Below are 21432 nucleotides of genomic sequence, written 5' to 3' on the forward strand. Positions count from 1 at the left end.
ACAGATAATGAAAAAGAATTTGTGACAATGATAAGGAGGAAGAGAGTGATAGTGATAGTGGGAAAAGACAGCAGCAGTGGGAAGGAATGAATGAGATAGTAGCGGTAAGAGAGAAGAAGTCTGACAGTAACAGTGAAAGGAGACAGTAGTAGTAGGATAGAACGAAAGAGACTGTGGCTGTGAGACAGGAGACAATGATAGTTACAGAGACGCAAAGAGATAATGACAATGAGTTAGGCTGAATGAGTGCGTGAGAATGGGCAAGTGCGAGAGGAGTAATGGACTATTGGGTGTGAGCGAGTTTACGGGTGCTTGTGGGAGTGAAAGGTGAGTTACATATTAAAAAGAGTTCGAGTATGTTTGGATCCCAAAATTATTGGGAAAACGCCTAAAGGTGCAGAGGAAGGTATAATAAGGCAGCTGGTACACTACTTTTCAGTCTTTTAAACAGGAGCATATTTACCTTTTTTGTACTTTGAAGGAGCATTTTCCGCTGGTTAGTTACAGTATTGACAAGATTTTGTCGTCTGCACTACTTTGAAATTTGAATAGAATTTTGCTTTCTAGATACATAGTCATGTTATACCTCAAATCACTTTTTCACATTTGTAAAACCTTTCTTTCCCGGAATACTTTACGTAGTTTCAGAAGACTGCAGCGCACATACAGTGAATCCTATCATTTCAAAACGGGATAAGAAAATGTTTTCAATTTCTCTTACAGGGCTGTCTGCCTACGTTGCTCTCGGAAAAGTGTTCAAAGATACAACTCTCAAATTCAAATGGCTCTAAGCACTATGAGACTTAACATCTGAGGTCGTCAGTCCCCTAGACTTAGAACTACTTAAACCTAACTAACCTAAGGACATCACCCTCATCCATGCCAGAGGCAGGATTCGAACCTGCGACCGTAGCAGCAGCGCGGTTCCGGACTGATACAACTCTCTCCCTCGCATAGAAAGAAACCTAAGATAAAATAAAATATAAAATACAGCAGCAAGGAAACTGACTTTCAGTAGAATGAACAATTCTGCACAGAACACAAAATTTTTGAGAGAAATGTTAAGCAGAGGAGCGAGTTTTTTGGCGTATCATTACTATTCGCAATGTTCTCTATCTATCCACAGTCTGAAGCAACTGTTTCTTCTGAATAGAAGCTTCATTTCATGGCAGACGAGAGTCTGAAGGTGAGTATTATGAGCAGAACCTTGTTTTCCCTTGTAGTGAAACTTTGCTCAAAGAGGCTGAACTGTGATAAATGAGAACGCCAACAGTGCCAAATTAGCGCTTTTTCTGTGCGTTTTCCTGAGTGTTGTAGCGAAACAGAATATTATGTTACATATCCCCTACTATTAAAATGTTGGTAGATATACAGAAAGTAAATATCCCACGTTGAACTAACTATTCTAGTGTTGCCAAAGTTTATATAATTTCGTTAGGGCAGAAACATTTTGTTAGCAGATAAATGTTTGTTATCTTGTTGGGTCTGTCTCATGGTCTGGTGTCGTTTCCTGTTTATGCTTTCCAATTAATAGGTCCAAGTCTTCTGTATGAGTAAATATTGTTGCGTTTTGACATCATGAGTATTTATTCATAAATTTTGATAGTTTCTACAACACCACTTGTTAAGTAAATGCATTGTGCAACATTTCAGCACAACACAAAGAACGCGATAGTTACATTGACCAGTTTCGACAACAACTGAAAATATTATAACGCGTTTGGCGCCTAAAATCACAAACATAGCTTCCAGATCATAATTTCCAGATCCCTCTATAACAAGATGTAGTTCAAATTAAGTTTATTATGACCGTCCTAACTGAAATTACTTTTCAGGTATAATTTACATAATGCCCTCTGGAAACAACTATTTATATAAATATGTAAGCGCCTAAACGTTAATAATGAAGGTTGCAAAATTCTGACAATTACTTTTCAGATATAATTTACATAATGCCCTCTGGAAACAACTATTTATACAAAGATGTAAGCCCCTAAACGTTAATAATGAAGGTTGCAAAATTCTGACAAAACGAAAACTATCAGCTTCCTGTCTCTGTATAATTGTCGATTGAATTATCGATAAAATTAGAAAATTTAAAAATGAAGACAGAAATTTTGTCTACATGAAAACTAAAGTGTAATAATATTAGTTTCACTATAAATTGGTTTTTGACTCATTTAAGTTAAAATTGTCATTACTAATTTTCGTGGTTAAAATCGATGTTGCTAAATGCATCGATATGAAAAATAAAATTGTTATCAGGAAAATAGTGTTTTGGTGATCAAATAAATGCACAATTATCTTTAGATGTGGGACATATAATTTAAGTATAAAAATAACTCAAATCAGGCCGAAATTATACGAAATAGAGTATTTCAATTGAAATGTGAAAGTTCTAAGGAGGCAAGATTCATTACAAGGTAAACTGCATTGTTCTTAGGAGCATTTTAGGACACAGTCGGGGAAGAAATACCAAAATTACTTGTGTAACTGCAGCTACTAGTTTTGGCTTAGCATTGTAATTAGAACAGATATAATTAAGAAGAAACATTTGCGCATAGAGTGACACTCGAGACACAACTGATAAACCTGTGGCCTTACTGGGCAGATGCCCTCTGTCGTCTGAGAAAATGCAGAAATTGAAGCATCTGGCCCCAAGCAGAGAAACTGCCTTCTCTTGTTACCCCGACACAACGATGAATTATGCACCTGCGGCTAGTAACTGACCACACGCAAGCGTTCCCCCACTCTCCACGTTTCTCTTACATTATGGACACGATCCAACTCAGAAAGTGTCTGTTATAACGGTGATCTCGTGACGGGAATAATCTGTAAAGATACCACAAATATGGCAAAGTAATTTAAGTTTTATTGAAGCTTGAGGGTTTGCTGCATTATTTGTGCTCGACACCTATGTTAATAATATTTGTCCACCAACTGACAAAAAGTCTTTGCTGCTTATCGCTTAGTCTTATACTGTTAGACATCTCGTGAGCTTTTCTGCTTCATAATACGCAATCGTTCTGACGTTCTTTTGACTATATAAATAGGAGACTATTCCCAGTTCTGTTATCATTCCTTTTCCTTTGATAGCCCTGACAATAAACCTCATACAGCAAGCGGTTGGTTACAATAATTTGAGTTTCCGAACGCTGTAAAACCAAAGTTCGCGAGGCATAACAGAGTCACTCCATGTACAAGAGCTACCTCCGAATTTAGCACAGATACTTGGTAGTCCTCTTGCTGTCTTCAAAAAACGATCTGAATGATCAAACGATGCAGTTCAATAGATGGAAGCCTGAGGTCGAGTAAGAATCGATTATTGGTGACTTAATTAATGAAAAGTAGCTCTCATTTATTAGAAATAACGCTACAGTGAGGTTTAATCCAAAAGAATTCTACCACCTGACTTCAGATTACATTATGCATACGTTGCTAAATTAAAGCAAAGAAGATGTTTCTTGTTTTGGATCTCCACTTATAATGCTATGTAAAGTGACATAAAATCTAATAGGACGTGGACTCCGAAGGGAAGATGGAAGTTTCTTTGGTGAACAGAAACGTTTTTGAGAAAGGAAGAGGGGTATCCCATATTTTCTTCATGTAATACTTGTAGTCACTGACTTAAAAGTCTAATAAGCGTTATATCAAGACAGAAAAGTAATTTTTCTGTTCACAGCGCTGTAAATATAAATAGGAAACGACCTCGTCTTCTATGTTGTATAGCAGATCACACTGGTATAGGGTTGTAGACCAGGGGTGGCCGAGAAGTCGGCTTGTGAGCCGTGCCTCGGCACAAATGCCACACCGCTAAGTCTGGCTAGCACACTCCCCCCACCACTACATCACACTGTCTTAGTGCGGGGAAGGGAAAGAAGTGGATTCTGTGAACATGCCACATTTAAATGGCAGTGCAATTGCACAGCATACTACTTGGTTTCATATTACACAGTTAGCAACAATATAGATCACAAAAAAAGAATTCAGAATTATGTAATTACTTTTGGCATGATAAATACATAATACAGTTTTACCCGGTACATATTTTCGGCATACCGACAGGCCCAGACAATTTCTTTGATTTTCACACTCAGGTTGCCACTTGAACGTAACCAATTTAGTTTCATAATAGAAAAAAAGTGTTTGACACACACATGTTGATCGAACTATTGTAGCACTTTTGCAACCTCGTTATGAAGACGTCGGGACTATACCTGAGGAAAGCAATGTAGGCATCCTGGGCAGTTTTAAAGCAAAAGGACTTCTATTTAAAACGAAAATTACCTTGTAGGTCAATCAGTTACATCTGTACATGCACAGGGACACTTTCAACTGAAACGGTCTCAAAAAGAACTCGTAAACAGATGCAAGATTGGCAGTGTCCCCAAAGGGCTGAGGAAACAACCACTGCAATTCTTTCAAGGCCGCGATGCATTCTCCAAACATCGCGTTTTCTTTAACACCAGAGAGTTTAGGAAACTGGTCTGTGTTTGTCAGAATGCGTCCCTTCTACAATGAGATTTGCTTTTCAGATGCTCCCCCATCAGATCAGAAGGGAGTTGTTTGTCACCTCGCAGTGTCTTCTTTGGTTAGTGTGCAAGCAAGTCCACTTAAAATGCGAGGTCTCCAGTCCATTTTGGATGTTCAAATATTCGTTCATGCACTCCTTTTCCTTCATAAATTCAACAACGAGTTTTAAGTCGAAAAATCTATCCATGTACACCCCTTGGCTCAACCAACGTCATTTGCAGTACTATATAGTGCCAGTACTATTCGTTCAATCCCATCGAAAACTGTTTCAGTTGACGACGCCAAAATGCATGTGACCTCAGGAATTTTACTATTCCTATCATAAATTTTTTAACATGCCGTATGCTTGCAAATTTAGCGCAAAGTCCTTCTTGATGTACAGACAATGAATCCCGTCTGTTGATCATCGTAAGTTTTTGCTCTTTCATTACCAATGAAATCTTTAAATTCTTTCTGGAAGGCATTGTAATGTCATTTCATAGAAAATTTACAGTGCCTGTCGCTTATGTGACTGCATAATATATATTGAGAATTCTCGCCCCCACTCTTCTGTCATTCCCATTTTAATGCCTTCTAATGATAGATGGCTAGACTGCCTCTTTTTGTGCGAACACTCATTGAACCTGCGAACGTCCTTCACATCACGAACAAATGGTGAAAGGTAAATAGCGCTGACACCACGGTTCTGTTGAACCGAAGAGAGATGTGCCGACCGAAAAATGCCGCATCGCAGTACTAGAGGAAACGTCGCGCTGTGCCGGGTATTGCTGAGAGAGACCGAGCAAAGGCGACACAGCCCGAGCTCTGCCTCGCACGTGGCCCACACACCGGGCACCCATCAAGTTTGGCCGTGCTATAGATGGCCACAAAACTATAGTCCACTCTCAGTCAAATTAAGTCTTCGCAAAAAGTCAGTAAAAGGGTGTCGGGCGAGCCACAGAAAACCAGCGAAACTGACAGCATAATATTTTTGGCTTTTTGACAGCTTCTTGTTGTGTGGTTAGTGAGTGAGACTCATTAATAGCACCTAGGAATCGGCTGTCGATGTCACCGGATATTTGCGACAACCTTGGATCATGCTGTCAGGATTCCGTGGTATTCATGAAAAATACAACATATTATTTGTCAATTGTCATATCGTCTGCTCGGATACGTTGTATCACACGGATTTTCGTTGTGGTAAGTTGTGTTTCACATTCCACAAACAGTCCGGTATGAATGAATAAATAAACAGTTTCCTCGTGCTATAGTTTCTTGTTTGAGACAGGGAGAGCAATTTCCAGGCGCTTAGTGCACAAAGCATAAAGTAAAGCGCCGAGAATGACACCTTGTGGGTGCCGGGTGAGACAGTACAAGAGCGCATCATTTCGCCCAGGAACCTGATTAAAACTTTATGGGCACATATTATTAATTTATATCTAAATCTACATCTATACTCCACAACCCATCTTGTGGTGTGTGGCGGAGGGTGCTGTGCGAAACAGTCACTTTCCCCCTTTCCTGTTCCAGTCGCAAACCTTTCGCGGAAAGAACAATTGATCGCAAGCCTCAACATTTTATTTTGATGTTCTTTTCGAGTGATATACGTCAGCGGAAGCAATATATTGGTTGACTCCTCTAGGAACGCACACTCTCGCAACTTTAAAGGTAAAACATATCCTGAAGCGTAACACGCCTCTTGTAGCGTCTGCCATCGGAATTTCCTGGGCATTTCAGTGGCGCTTTCGCCCTTAGTAAATGAATCTCTAACGAATCGTGCTGCTCTTCTTTGAATCCTCTCAACTTTCTGCATCAGTGATATCCGGTACGGACCCTTGACAGACGAGCGATATTCAAGTACTGATCGAACGAAAGTTTTGTACGCTACCTCCTTGCGGGTGGACTACACTTCCCAGCATGTGATCAGTTTTGTGGAACAGTTCCACCTTAAATCGCTCCGTACGCGTACTTCTCGTTACTTCGTGGATGTGACTGCTTCCAGTGATTGAGCTGTAATCGTGTAAACGTATGATAATGGATATTTCTCTATTTAGGTGCAAGGGTTAAATTTGTTTAATGATGAAGGTCAACAGCTAATCCCTGCACCACACATCGATCCTCTGTGGTTCCTCCTGCACTTTGCTACAAGTTTCTAACATTGTGATTTCTCAGTATACAATAGCGTCACCCACGAGAGGCATGATTATCCACTAGATCATTAATATATATTGTGAAAATTAATGCTCCGGTAACACTCCCTTGGGGTACATCCGAAGTTACTTTTACGTTTGAAGATTTCTCTACGTTGAGAATGAAATGCTGTGTTCTGTTTGTTAGAAACTCTTCTGTCCAATCACAAAGATAGTCTGATATCCCTTTCGTTGATGTTGTGTTTATTAGACGCCACTGTGGAAGTGTGTCAAACGCCTACAGGAAGTCAAGGAACATGGCGTCAACATGTGCCCATATCTACTGATTTCTGGGTCTCGTGGGCGAACAGGGCGAGCTGGGTTTCACACGACCAGAAGTAATTTTCATTCCTACAGAGGAGAGTTCGAGTCTCCAAAAATGTCATAACACACGAGCATTAAATCTATTCCAAAATGCTACAAAAGACTGACATCAGATACTTAGGACTATAGTTCTATCTGTCTGCTCGATGAGCCTCCTAGAAAATGGATAAGACCTTCGCTTTCTTTCCAAGTACTAGATACGCATCTGTCCTCCAGACGTCTAGCGACGGCCACTGGCGTTCCACCCACTTGAACCGGGTAAGAAGAGTGGGCCTGTTACGTGGACATATTTCAAGAACATTTTATGGCATTCGGAACCTTAGGTGGTGTAACCAAATGTGTTTTCCTCTTCTCTAGTGCTTGTACTTATGTGTGCAGTCTGGTTCAGCGGCTTTTCCCAGGTAAAGACCCGTGTGCCTTGAGTTATTCGGTTGTTAAGGACAGATTAAGATACTCGTCTCAGAGAAAACTTCTCGTTGCGGCAACAAGCCAGAAATTTTATGCTACTTATAAGAAGCCTGGCCAATCGTTTACTGACTGGGTTGCTAATTTGCGAGGCCTTACTCACGTCTGTCGCTTCCAGTGTGAAAGCAAGATTGTGCTCTTTTCTATGCGGATAATGCTGTGAGGGCTATCTTAATTGACCATGCTCCATTCACAAGGCTACTTAGGGATCTTATCCACTAGATGAGTGGTTAACAGTTATCCAAGTTTTTAAACAGACCAAGCAAACAGAACAGGTACTCGACTACAAGGGAACTGAACTTTTTCAGACAACGTTAAAGTATGTGGATGTTCGTAAAGGCAAACAGAAAGGTAAACATCACCAGGCATCTGGGCCTCGGGTTGCGCCACGGAAAGAGGTCACATCTTGAGCTGGTAACTCTTCTCGTGTCAAATCTTGTTCTCATGTTCCATGACCCACGATAGACAGTTCTGCTGTTGCAACCGCGTGACATACTCAGTCCGTTGGAAGCTCGGTCATAAGGCTGAAGTTCGAAGAAATTGTCACTCCATCAAGCACTCCACATGCACTGGTGCATGCATTTGATTCTAATACTGGTGGTTTTGAGAATACGGTGTACAGTGTTATGTCACATGATCATTTTCCTGGATAAGGACGGATATCTCCTGTGTTCTCTCTCGTAATGCACTTGACCCTAATGTTAATGAATCTGGAAGTAATACGCACAGTATTCTATTACACAGTGAAAGCGCTGTGTTTGTGGATATCTGCGATCGAATAGTTCATTTAGAGCTGTTTAAGGTTCAGCGAAAACCATCGTCAATAGTGCCACCTATACTTTAATTGGGGCCACATAGTTGTTCAACTGTCTTGGAACACTGAAAATTTTCAGTGACCATACTACTCACATGAAAGATTTTAAGCATACTACTTTTGGTAACACAATCGCACACAGCAGCTAGTGTCTTGGGTCTAGACCTATTCCAGCTTCCAAACCGCCAGACCACTGGATCATCAGTATCCAGACCACGGATGGTGCAACATTTATTTATTTGTTTATTTATTTCATGTTGCGTAGATCCAGTTAGTGAGTCAATCACAAGGATATGGAACGTGTCAAATTGTACAATAAATACAAGGGCAATTCAATGCCAAATTGTACATAGTTTAAGTAAGACATACTATAAATACAGTAATAGATACAATGTCAGCTAGATAACATAACAACCATTTAACAGAAAAAGGAGTTTCAAATAAAGGTTAAAAATAAGAACACAAAGTTAAATCAGATATTAGGCCTACAAGAGTAAATACAGATACAGCCAATTTGTTGTTACAAAAAGTGTGCTAATGCTCAAATGCACAATAAAATCAGTTGAACTACTTCTAGACACAATAAGTTTAGTGATGGTATACATTTTCTTTCAAATATTCATCCACAGTATAAAATGATTTCTCTGTCAGGCAATCTTTGAGAACTTGTTTAAATTTTGGCAGTTCTGTATGAACACATTTGATATGTAGTGGTAGAGCATTGAACAGCTTAATGCTGGAATAGTAAACTCCTTTTTGTACCAGAGTGAGACGTTTCATTTCGAAATGTGGATTGTTTTTGTTTCTGGTGCTGTAGCCATGGAATTTACTGTTGTCTTGGTAGATAGAAATATTTTTGCACACAAAGGTCGGCAAGGAAAAAATATACTGTGAGGCAGTTGTTAGGATACCTATCTTCCGAAACAAGTGCCTGCAAGAGTGTCTTTGATGGGCCCCACACATAATTCTGATTGCTTTTTTTTGGATGGTGAAAACTTTTTTTGCAAGTGGTTGGTTCCCCCAGAATATGATAGCATATGACATCAATGAGTGGAAGTAGCCAAAGTAGGCAACCTTAATGGTGTCAACTTCAGCCACTGAAGAAATTACCCGTAATGCAAATGTTGCGGAGCTAAAACAGTTTGCCCTCAACACTGCCGTCAGACCAGTGCGGTAGCATCAAAGATTATGAAGCACGCATTACTTTACGTTGTGACATTATATCCAAATTCTGTAAGGTGCATCCCATTCCTTTTGCATTTCGGGACAAGATTAAATAGGAGTTGGACTGTCCAGAAACCGCTAGCATTAAGGTACCTGTATCCAACAGCATGTGGACCACTCCACAGGTCATCGCCGAGAAGCCCAACAGCAATCTTTGTCTAAGTGGAAACTTCAGATCAACAGTGAACGCGCAAGCTGTCGCCTGCACGTGTCCCATTTCACGACTAGAAGGTATCATGGTCAAATTGGGGCACGGTCACTTTTCCTCTCACATCGATTTGACTGAGGCATATCTACAACTGCCTCTCAATGAAGAGTGTCAACAAATGGTTGTCGTTAGAACGCCTTTTGGTCTCTACAAATATAAAAGACTTCCCTTTAGCATTAACATAGCAAAGGCACTATTTCAGTGATATCTCGACCAGCTGAACCCACAAAGTTCCAGGTACGATGTCATCACTGCCGGCAACATCATGAATGTGAATCTACACAACCTGGATCAACTGTTGCACACCTTACGCCATACAGGACTCAAAGTGCTGTTCTTCCAGAATGAAATCGAGTACCCGTGTCATATTCTCTCCGCAGATGGCATCCGTCTCACAATCAAATATCTCCAGGCCATCACCCAACTCCCAGCTCCCATTTATTAGAAGCAGATGTTCATCTCGTCGGCAACCACAATTGCGGAGCAACTTCACAAATTCTAAATGTCAATGGGCGTTCGAACGACTAAAAAGGGAATTCCTGGACTCCAGATGCTTGGTACACTACGCCATTGGAAGCCCTTGATCGTGGCCACCGATGTTTCCGACACTGGGATCGGGCCACTGTTGTCACGCAGGATACGGATGGCAGATAAGCCAATAGCGTTCATGTCCGAAACGCTGAACATGGCTCAGCACAGCTACTCCCAAGTTAAGAATGAGACCCTGGCCCTCGTTCTCAACATCAAAAAATTTCATCACTACACCTGAGGGCGAAAATTCCTGTTGCAGACAAAGCATAAAACTGTGGTCACGTTTCATAATCTGGTAGCCAAAATACCCGTTAAGACGCAGCAGCGTCTGCAACACTGGTCCCTCTTTCCATCAACAACTAAATATGAGATCGAGTTCCGGACATTATACAACCATGCAGATGCCGACATTGTATCACGGCGGGTGGGATTGATTCCTTTGATTCATGTCCCGAGGTTTGTTTCAGGTTTCACGCCCTCTCGAGCCAGATAGTGACAAGCTTTCCGCTCAATGCCAGGGTCAACGCTGACGCTATTACGAAAGATACAGTCCTCTAACGAGTCAGATACTTCTTGCTTGCAAGCTCAGCAGCCTGCATCAAAAAGGACCTTGACCCACTCCAAGCTCGCGCATTTTTGGAAACTCCAAAAGGCTCCATCACTCCACCAAGTGGTCATCATACTCTATGGAAGATAAGGTGCAGGTTGTTATTCTAGCGGCACTCCGTTGCATATTGCTCGACATCATATGTAATGGAAGGGGTTGGAGAAAAATTTTGAATCCCTACTTCGAAACTGTGCTCTCTACTGCAAGTACCAGGCGGTGCTCTAGGGTCATATTTCCCTTGGCTTAATCCAACGGAACCTTGGAGTTGGCTACGCCTGGACATTGCGGTCCCCTTTCTTGGGACTAATTAGCTCATGTTGGTTGATGCGTCAAAGAGCTATCCGTATGTTGTATGAATGCACAAAGTGTTGTTGTAGCATTTTTATTGCAGTGGAAAGTTTTCCCCTAACCATCATGACTGATAACTGCACACAATTTATGAGTCACAAGTTCGAATCCTTCTCCACAGTCCATGTCATCCAGAAACTCCACAGTGTACCCTCTCGCCTCTCGCCTCTTACTATACCAACCCACACAAGGACGCTCTGCCAGCACAGTTGTTGCATGATCAGCAGATGTGGACCCTTCTGTCCCTTAGAGCGCCCTGCCGCCAGGACGACATTGTCACCATCGGGATCGGCAACAGAAAGCAACAGTTCATCGTCGAGGCCATCGTCGCATATCTGGAAACACGCTATGGTAAGAAGGAATGGTTGACAGGTATGGTACTGTGTCAGATGGGCAACGCCATGTACACCTGTACATTATCTTAACTGCCGATGTTGATACAAGGTGGAAACATACTGAGAGGTGGCATGAGCCCCCTCTCATATTTCTATCTTACGATTTTCCTCTCTAATTGCATGCAGTGAAAAGTTGCTATTCCTTCACACGCGGACTTCCCACACAGCGTCTCTCGTCACCCGGGTGGTCCGGTGACAGGCGGGCTCCGCTGATCTGGAAAGGGTTAAGCCGACGGGTGTGAGGAAGTCGAGTGAATGCTTTCCAGACGCCGACATTGTCAAAAGACACGCCCGGAGGGGTCTGAAGCAGCGGCTGGGCTAGAGGTTCCGTTACATCGCAGAATCTTAGCGAAAACACTTTCTAGCGGGCTACCAGTGAGGCGTGGGAATGACTTGTGTACCCAGGCAGTTGTGGCGGGAAAATTCCCCTGCTTTCTGCAAAACAGTAACTGTGATTGGCTTGCTCAGGGCATAGCTCCGAGACGTAGCAAAATCAGCGCAGAAATTGGCGCCAAGAATCTCCATTGGTGGAATGGTAGTGCTCCGGCAATGGAGTGGAATTTTCCGCCGGTTTTCGAGTTGCTGATTGGAACGTTTCACCACGGCCACTGTCGCGGGGGCGGGAATGTTGTGTGTTCGGCCTGTACGGGTGCTCTAGGTAGTCGGCTCTCGCCTGTCGGTCGAGGACGTCGAAGCAACCAGCCATCGCCTCCAGTACGCCAGATCGTGTTCTGGCAGTTAAAAGCCAGTTTGGTAATGTATGTCCGCAGCACCGGCAGATAGGGATTTTCCTAGGTGATAATCAGAGCTCAGCAGAGCGCGCCTGTTCGTCTTTTTCTAACTTTGTTCTGTCTTGAGTAGCAGCAATTAATGTTGGGTTAGCTGTGTGTCCCTCTTAAGATTTGAGTGGCAAGGAATTGGCTCCACATACCACTTCGTCTTAAACCTCACAATCTAGTTTAGGGACAACTTCACCTTCACAGTGTTTGTTTGAGTAGCCAATTTGATGTATTATAAATGTTTCATGTGATTTCGTTTATTATTTTGTGTTTAGTCTTAATAAATCATATTGTTATTTTGGACAGAACTTTCATTCTGTTAATCGGTAGAGCAACCCTATCATTCCTCACTATGTTAATGAAACCTTCGTTTATTTAACTTATTTATCAAATTAAATTATTGCAGGTGCCAAACTCTCTTCTACTCCACTGGCAGGGTTGATTAGAGTCAGTTCGCGTATTTTTTTAATCCTTGTGCAACAGCAAAAGTCGGAGTTAGAATAGGGGGGGCTTAGAGCATCACTTACATATGTAGATTCTAGAAGAATTTAGTGTTAAATACACTGCTAGCCCCAGCACCTCGCAATATCACCCAACTCTGATGACCCTTATAGGTGTATGTGGCTTCTGAAAATTATAACCCATTCCGAGTTATAGGTAAGAGCAGCAAACGTATCCAGGGGGAGGGAAGGGGAAGCTACAACATTCCGATGCCCTTCCACATGGAGACACGTCGCAAGTTACCACTTCAAGTACTAATGTCCTCAAGCGACTAGATTCGTACCAGCTGGTACTTGGCCCCTTTAATACGACCTTGCACAATCCATAGCACAACTATTATCAGAACGGTCTTGGCTCTGAGCACTATGGGACTCAACATCTATAGTCATCAGTCCCCTAGAACTTAGAACTACTTAAACGTAACTAACCTATGGACATCACATACATCCATGCCCGAGGCAGGATTCGAACCTGCGACCGTAGCGGTCACGCGGTTCCAGACTGAAGCGCCTAGAACCGCACGGCCACACCGACCGGCCATCAGAACGGGAAACGGGATGGCGAATCATGGTTGGTAGTCGTACTTTGATTTACGGATACTTAATTTATTAACATAAGGTTCCTGCAGATCATTCCCCACAATCCTCACTACAAGCAATAGTTACTTAGTTTAAGTTCTTATTAAGAAAAAAGTATAACCATAAAATGCAGTTCAGAAGCAACCAGCAAACCCAGTATTGCCGTGGCTTCGCCACGCTTAACAAAAACTTACAACTAACAGTACAGTACCTATCAGAGTGGGCCAGCCACTTATTTGCATTTAAATACTACACGGCCCAAACAATACTTAGATCTCACGTGGTTATACACAATTCACTAGAACATACACTCCTGGAAATGGAAAAAAGAACACATTGACACCGGTGTGTCAGACCCACCATACTTGCTCTGGACACTGCGAGAGGGCTGTACAAGCAATGATCACACGCACGGCACAGCGGACACACCAGGAACCGCGGTGTTGGCCGTCGAATGGCGCTAGCTGCGCAGCATTTGTGCACCGCCGCCGTCAGTGTCAGCCAGTTTGCCGTGGCATACGGAGCTCCATCGCAGTCTTTAACACTGGTAGCATGCCGCGACAGCGTGGACGTGAACCGTATGTGCAGTTGACGGACTTTGAGCGAGGGCGTATAGTGGGCATGCGGGAGGCCGGGTGGACGTACCGCCGAATTGCTCAATACGTGGGGCGTGAGGTCTCCACAGTACATCGATGTTGTCGCCAGTGGTCGGCGGAAGGTGCACGTGCCCGTCGACCTGGGACCGGACCGCAGCGACGCACGGATGCACGCCAAGACCGTAGGATCCTACGCAGTGCCGTAGGGGACCGCACCGCCATTTCCCAGCAAATTAGGGACACTGTTGCTCCTGGGGTATCGGCGAGGACCATTCGCAACCGTCTCCATGAAGCTGGGCTACGGTCCTGCACACCGTTAGGCCGTCTTCCGCTCACGCCCCAACATCGTGCAGCCCGCCTCCAGTGGTGTCGCGACAGGCGTGAATGGAGGGACGAATGGAGACGTGTCGTCTTCAGCGATGAGAGTCGCTTCTGCCTTGGTGCCAATGATGGTCGTATGCGTGTTTGGCGCCGTGCAGGTGAGCGCCACAATCAGGACTGCATACGACCGAGGCACACAGGGCCAACACCCGGCATCATGGTGTGGGGAGCGATCTCCTACACTGGCCGTACACCACTGGTGATCGTCGAGGGGACACTGAATAGTGCACGGTACATCCAAACCGTCATCGAACCCATCGTTCTACCATTCCTAGACCGGCAAGGGAACTTGCTGTTCCAACAGGACAATGCACGTCCGCATGTATCCCGTGCCACCCAATGTGCTCTAGAAGGTGTAAGTCAACTACCCTGGCCAGCAAGATCTCCGGATCTGTCCCCCATTGAGCATGTTTGGGACTGGATGAAGCGTCGTCTCACGCGGTCTGCACGTCCAGCACGAACGCTGGTCCAACTGAGGCGCCAGGTGGAAATGGCATGGCAAGCCGTTCCACAGGACTACATCCAGCATCTCTACGATCGTCTCCATGGGAGAATAGCAGCCTGCATTGCTGCGGAAAGTGGATATACACTGTACTAGTGCCGACATTGTGCATGCTCTGTTGCCTGTGTCTATGTGCCTGTGGTTATGTCAGTGTGATCATGTGATGTATCTGACCCCAGGAATGTGTCAATAAAGTTTCCCCTTCCTGGGACAATGAATTTACGGTGTTCTTATTTCAATTTCCAGGAGTGTAGATATGTAACAGAAGCAAGAAAGATTGCCATGAAACAAACCCAGGTTACACTTAGTTGCAGGTCTATCTTTATGTAACGCAAAAAACATTTGTTTAAACATCAGAAAATCACAAATTACAAAACGCGTTTTACCCGCCTTGGCGGAAGGAAAAGATATACTAATCTTTTTGTATGCGGTCTTCGCCCAAAGCAATCCAGCCGTGGAGGGATACGTAAACACAGCAGGACCTAGGCTGCGGGTTACACCTCATTCCCCGCCAAGGCGTTGACGCTTACGGCAGCTTTTGACAAACACAGGGCAATTGCAACTCTCTGAAACACACACGAAATACAGGGTACAATCCTTCCATCAGACATACGTGCATCAGTCTACAAAATGTTCCGTCCACAGCAATCACTGCCCTTTAAATTGAAACCATTTAAGGACGGTTCACCAATAGTAATAATATCACATAGATGCAGTTTTCAATCCCATAATACAGTTATAACCAAGACTTCACTGCGAAGCCAACATTTAACTAGCTCACACGGAGCTCATCCACATTCTTTTCGATTAACGACTGTGTAAGTTCCACAATCATCTAGTGAGTGAAACGTCTCTCAACGCGTCGTTCAGCCACATACACTTGCTTGATGTTTGCAAACAGCACAACTCAGCGGCTCAAACAACTTAACCACATTCCTTCAGGGACCTTTCCCTTGATAGAAATCATGAAACTTGGATCTCCGAGCTGCCCCAAAACACAGACTTGCCGATCAATACAATTGCGTGGTATACCACGCTGATAGGGCACACTCGGTCGCAGTAGACACTCCTTTCTCCGGAGACGTCCCACGTCTCTCTATGTTTTCCTTTTGAAAGCTAACGGCCGACTCTTGAAGCCCGCCAACCCGGAAGAAAGCCACACGATATGCAAAGATCTCATATACCCTCCAAAATCGATCGCAACGACATAACGAGCATACCCGATGCTGCCGCCAGTCCGCCACGGCTCACCAAAACTGCACCAATAAGGCTGTGGCAATTGCATGGGGGCTTAATTATATAAATGAAAATAATTTTTATTTTTCGTAGCTGTATGTTCGGTTACGCTGTCTCGTAAACGGTTGGCCCTGACTAGTATTTGTACGCAATCTGACTGCATAGAACAACAACAAAGAATGAAAAAAATTTCCGTTAACACAATTAATTAATTAAGTCCCCAGCAACTATAAAACGTACGAAACCAAAGCACAAGTGTAACTGTTTTGTGTGTGGAAGTGTGATTCAACGTACACATCTGGCACGGTTATTCTTCAATAAGACAAGAAATTTTAAATACCATTTATACTGAAGTAATTAAAAAAAATAGAAATACTATAATTGCGCAAGAAAACCAGAATTACACTCTAATACAAGAACACAAGCCAGATGCTTTGTTGACTGAACCTGTAATGACGCATTATTTAAGACATTGAAATAATAAAAAAAAGGGAATTTTTTTTACCTTCATATATATTGACGAAAAGCACTCTGATCATTACAATATCTCCATTCGAACAACATCTGCTGTCTAGCCCATCAAACAACTGCATAAAACATGGAACAAGCACTCCCTACTACAACATCTCAACACCGACTCACTACTACTACTTCTCAACAAGCACTGACTACTGCCACATCTCGACAAGCACTGCCAGTGGAGGCGGCGGAATAAAACTCTTTGGCGCAGTCTCTGGCGCTGTGGCTCAGTGTAGCCACCTTTCATATGCCCTTCCTCCACGGGCCAGAATTTGATGGTATTTTTGCCAGCATTGGTGGTGAAAATACCGCCAAATTCGTCCAGACAAAAATAAAAGATAATATTAATACGTAAATATCACATAATTAGATAAAATTTTGGCTTTGCACTGACCTTTCAATAACCTAATATATAAAATACAGTAAACAGTACAAATTCTTTCATACATGTGACTTTACATAATAGTTTACACAATACACAAAAAATCAGTTTATACAAATGTTCACATAAAATGCTTTCAATGATTCAAAAAAACAAGAAGTTGATAGTTCTAGCAGTAGCACCCAGCAATGGTCCACAGGTGCAAACAGCAAGAAGTAACATCATTTCAGTAGAAACAGTTCCAACAGTGGCACCCAGCAATGTTGAGTAGGTGCAGACACCGACAAGTGACATCATTTCAATAGAAGCAGTTCCATCAGTTGCACCCAGCAATGTTGAACAGGTGCAGACACCAACAAGTGACATTATGTCAGTAGAAGCAGTTCCATTAGTGACACCCAGCAATGTTGAACAGGTGCAGACTCCAACAAGTGACATCATTCAGCAGAAGCAGTTCCATTAGTGGCACCCAGCAATGTTGAACAGGTGCAGGCACCAACAAGTGACATTATTTCAGTAGAAGCAGTTCCATTAGTGGCACCCAGCAATGTTGAGTAGGTGCAGACACCAATAAGTGACTTCATTTCAGTAGAAGCAGTTCCATCTGTGGCACCCAGTAATGTTGAGCAGGTGCAGACAGCAACAAGTGACAACATTTCAGTAGAAGCAGTTTCATCTGTGGCACCCAGTAATGTTGAACAGGTGCAGACACCAACAAGTGACATCATTCAGCAGAAACAGTTCCATTAGTGGCACCCAGCAATGTTGAGTAGGTGCAGACACGAATAAGTGACTTCATTTCAGTAGAAGCAGTTCCATCTGTGGCACCCAGTAATGTTGAACAGGTGCAGACAGCAAGAAGTAACATCATTTCAGTAGAAGCAGTTCCAATAGTGGCACCCAGCAATGTTGAGCAGGTGCAGACAGCAACAAGTGACATTATGTCAGTAGATACAGTTTCATCAGTGGCACCCAGCAGTGTTGAGCAGGTGCAGACAGCAGTCCATAATATTCATTATCACTAATCACACTGTTCATCAGAGTTTATCAGCAGAAATTAAACATGTCCTAGTGGCACCAATCATGTAGAAAAAGTGCAAGTAACAGTCCATAATATTCACTATCACTAATCACACAGTTCATCAGCAGAAATTAAACATTTCTAAGTGTCACACATCAATGTTGAACAGGTGCAGGTGTGAACAACAGTTTGAATGCACACACAATTGCTTTTACAAAATTATTATCAATGCTCTTACACTAAACATACAAATTATAATAAACACACAAATGATATCAGATAATTGTCATATTAACTATTACAATACACAAATATCAGTAAACCTATAATATTTATGGGTGTCAGTGCAAGCCACAACAAACAAGTAAAATAATATTTAGGAGATAGGTCGGTATCAATTATCTGGGATTAGGAAGGGAAAACACACAAAACACACTCACTCATCTTTCGTCCACATTAGTGCTACTGTGTAATTGAATAGTGTTAACTGTGTAAATGCAATTCTGTCAAAATTTGATGTTCAACTTGTGTATCAAGTAGTAGTGGCAGCAATGTATAACAGTCAATAATAGTTAGTCAACGTCATAGTCATCATGTCAAGACTAATGTTTGCCGAGCCAAATCAAAATGTACGGTTGCTGAACAACTGTCAGTGTGCCAAGATATGCAAATACTTCCTCTCTTCAAAAAAAAAGTATATACTGCTTATTGATTTAACAAAGTGTGTGTGTAGACTATCTTCCTTCTACTTGAGTGTTCTAGTCTGCCAACTTCATCTTCCTAGTTCCATATAAACCAACAAAAAAAAATGCTCCTCACTTACTTTACCTCTTATCCACCAAATCTCCAATAATCATCAGCATCAGATAATCTCAATACTTCAATAACACCTCTTATGTCGATACATATAAACCTTATCATCAATAGCATTTACCTTACCTCTTGTCCACCAAAACTCCAATAATCATCAACTTCACACAATCTCAATACCTCAATAATATCTCTTCAATACGTCGATACATATAAACCTTATCGCCAATATCATTTCCCTTCCATAACAACTCTTTCTTCTAGTCAGTCTCCTCAAACAAGTACAGATAAAATCCTAGTGCAAACTTCATCATCCCATACAATCCGTAGACACAATGTCCACACACAACCTCTGTGTAATCCATCTGACCCATATCTTCTACTCATTATGAATTATAAAATACATTTTGGTTACCTTGTCCATCATTAAATAAAAGAAATGCATACATGACCTCTAACAGCCTTTAGTTTGAATAACTTTCAGTAAGGAAGTACGTTTACGGAGTGTGAATGATCATAATATTTCACAGTGTGTACACCACTTCAAGAATCATGGCAAAACATAAGCAATTTCTTGTGTCAAGTGTCACTTGCTATTTCAATTGCTCACGAGGAATGCAGTGTAATAGCTGTCAATGGTCTAAACCTAGTGTTGGTATGTCATGTCATTAGCTTCCATCCTATTAGCATAAATTTATACAGCTTCCATAAAACCTCCATTTCATGTGACTTCAATGAAGTTTCTTGTACCAATGTCGTTCGTAGAATTATAGCAGTTCAGTTTATTATCTTAAAATATAAAGCACTGAGCGTAAGCAAAACATGCAATAGCGAGCAAATGTACCAGTAGAGAACAGAATGTCAACAAGTGGATGCAGCACAATCCCTACAACAAGGCTCTGCCAAGCGAACAATAATTAATACCATAGTGTAACCTAAACTCTATGTTCGTACACTGTACATCAGCATTGCTATATTCTAAATTGAAGAGTAGTTATGACAACAAAACAGAAATGTGTAAATATGCAATCCATACGCAAATCAGCAAATATATATCTCACATAATAAACAGCTCATTAGCATCATATCAGCATAAGCAAATAAATGTTTATTTGTAATCTTAATAAGTAAATATGAAGGCGCAAGCAGATAAATCACAAAGTATAACTTACATACATAACCACAGTCAGCACAATTAATCAGGTGACAATTATAATTTAAATAAATAAGCACAGCAGGCACATAATTAAAAAATATGACATCAGTGAAAAAGCATAGCAGCCAATATACATAAGTAACAACCCTGTTCATTAATCAATCATTGTCAAAATCAGTAAACACAAAGCATAAATCACGTAATCGCGAGCAGCAAATTACGTCTAAAGTACGTACCTAAGTGGAAATATGTTACCTGAAAAATAGACTCAATTAATAGTTACCATTTTGGTTTATTACTTTTTTTCTTAGAAATTACATTCTTCCTGAAATTTTCTCGATAGCAAGTCCTCTTAACGTCGGACACACACAGAATTTACCTGAAGGTCTTAAATATTTTATACAACCGTATCCTGAAAAATGCTGAACGTTAATAACATAATTTATCAAGTCACTAGAGCTTTATACTGATTTTATTCGGAGAAATTAGACTCTGTATTTGTTTACGGCTGTCAGTGCATTCGCACTGAGCGTACGATCAGCTGTAGGCGCGTGACGTAGGAAGTAATTGTTTGCGGTCAACGACTGTCTTGTGCGGCGCGCAGACTTGACTGTTGCTTTGAGTATGTGCCGCCGCCGAAACGCGGCGCGGTATCCTTATATTCTCTGCATGTTTACATGTAACTGTTAGTCTCTCAAAAGTATGTCATTCCACAAAAATTTTAACGTTCGATATGTGATGTATTCCCTTAGAGCGCCGAGATTTAAGAGTTTCTACTTCGACAGTGTTATCATGAATAATTTTGCGAATTCTATATGGACCGTTATAAAGCAAAAAAAAATTGCGACACAAGCCTTTTCCTTTGTGAGACAAACGGTGAGACTTAATTAACACTTTTTGACCAACTGACAAGGTTTTTAAACGACCAGGACGTTTAGCTGATTTCTCTCTTCTAGCAGCCGCAGATGCAATATTTCGTAGAGCCAAGTTGACAACTTCAGAAGGCCGCAGTTTTCGTGAAGGCGGAAAAGGAACGATTTCAGAAATGCGATTTGTCGGTGCTTTGTTTTTTAATATCAGTATAGGCGGTAAAGAAGTTGAGTCATTAGGAAGTTCATTCAGAATGTTTTGAAAAATATGAAGATACTGATCCCACGTTCTGTGATTCTGATGACAATAAAGTCGACACAATTTATTGATTTCCTTCATCCATCTCTCTGAAGCGTTAGATTGAGGGTGAAAAAGTGAAATGAAGATTGGTTTAATCTTACAACGCTGTAGAGTACGAATCCAAATTTTAGAGCGAAACTGTGATCCATTATCTGATATAACCATATCAACATGACCCACTTCT

Source organism: Schistocerca serialis, chromosome 5, assembly GCF_023864345.2.
Source record: "Schistocerca serialis cubense isolate TAMUIC-IGC-003099 chromosome 5, iqSchSeri2.2, whole genome shotgun sequence".
Lineage (NCBI taxonomy): Eukaryota > Metazoa > Arthropoda > Insecta > Orthoptera > Acrididae > Schistocerca > Schistocerca serialis.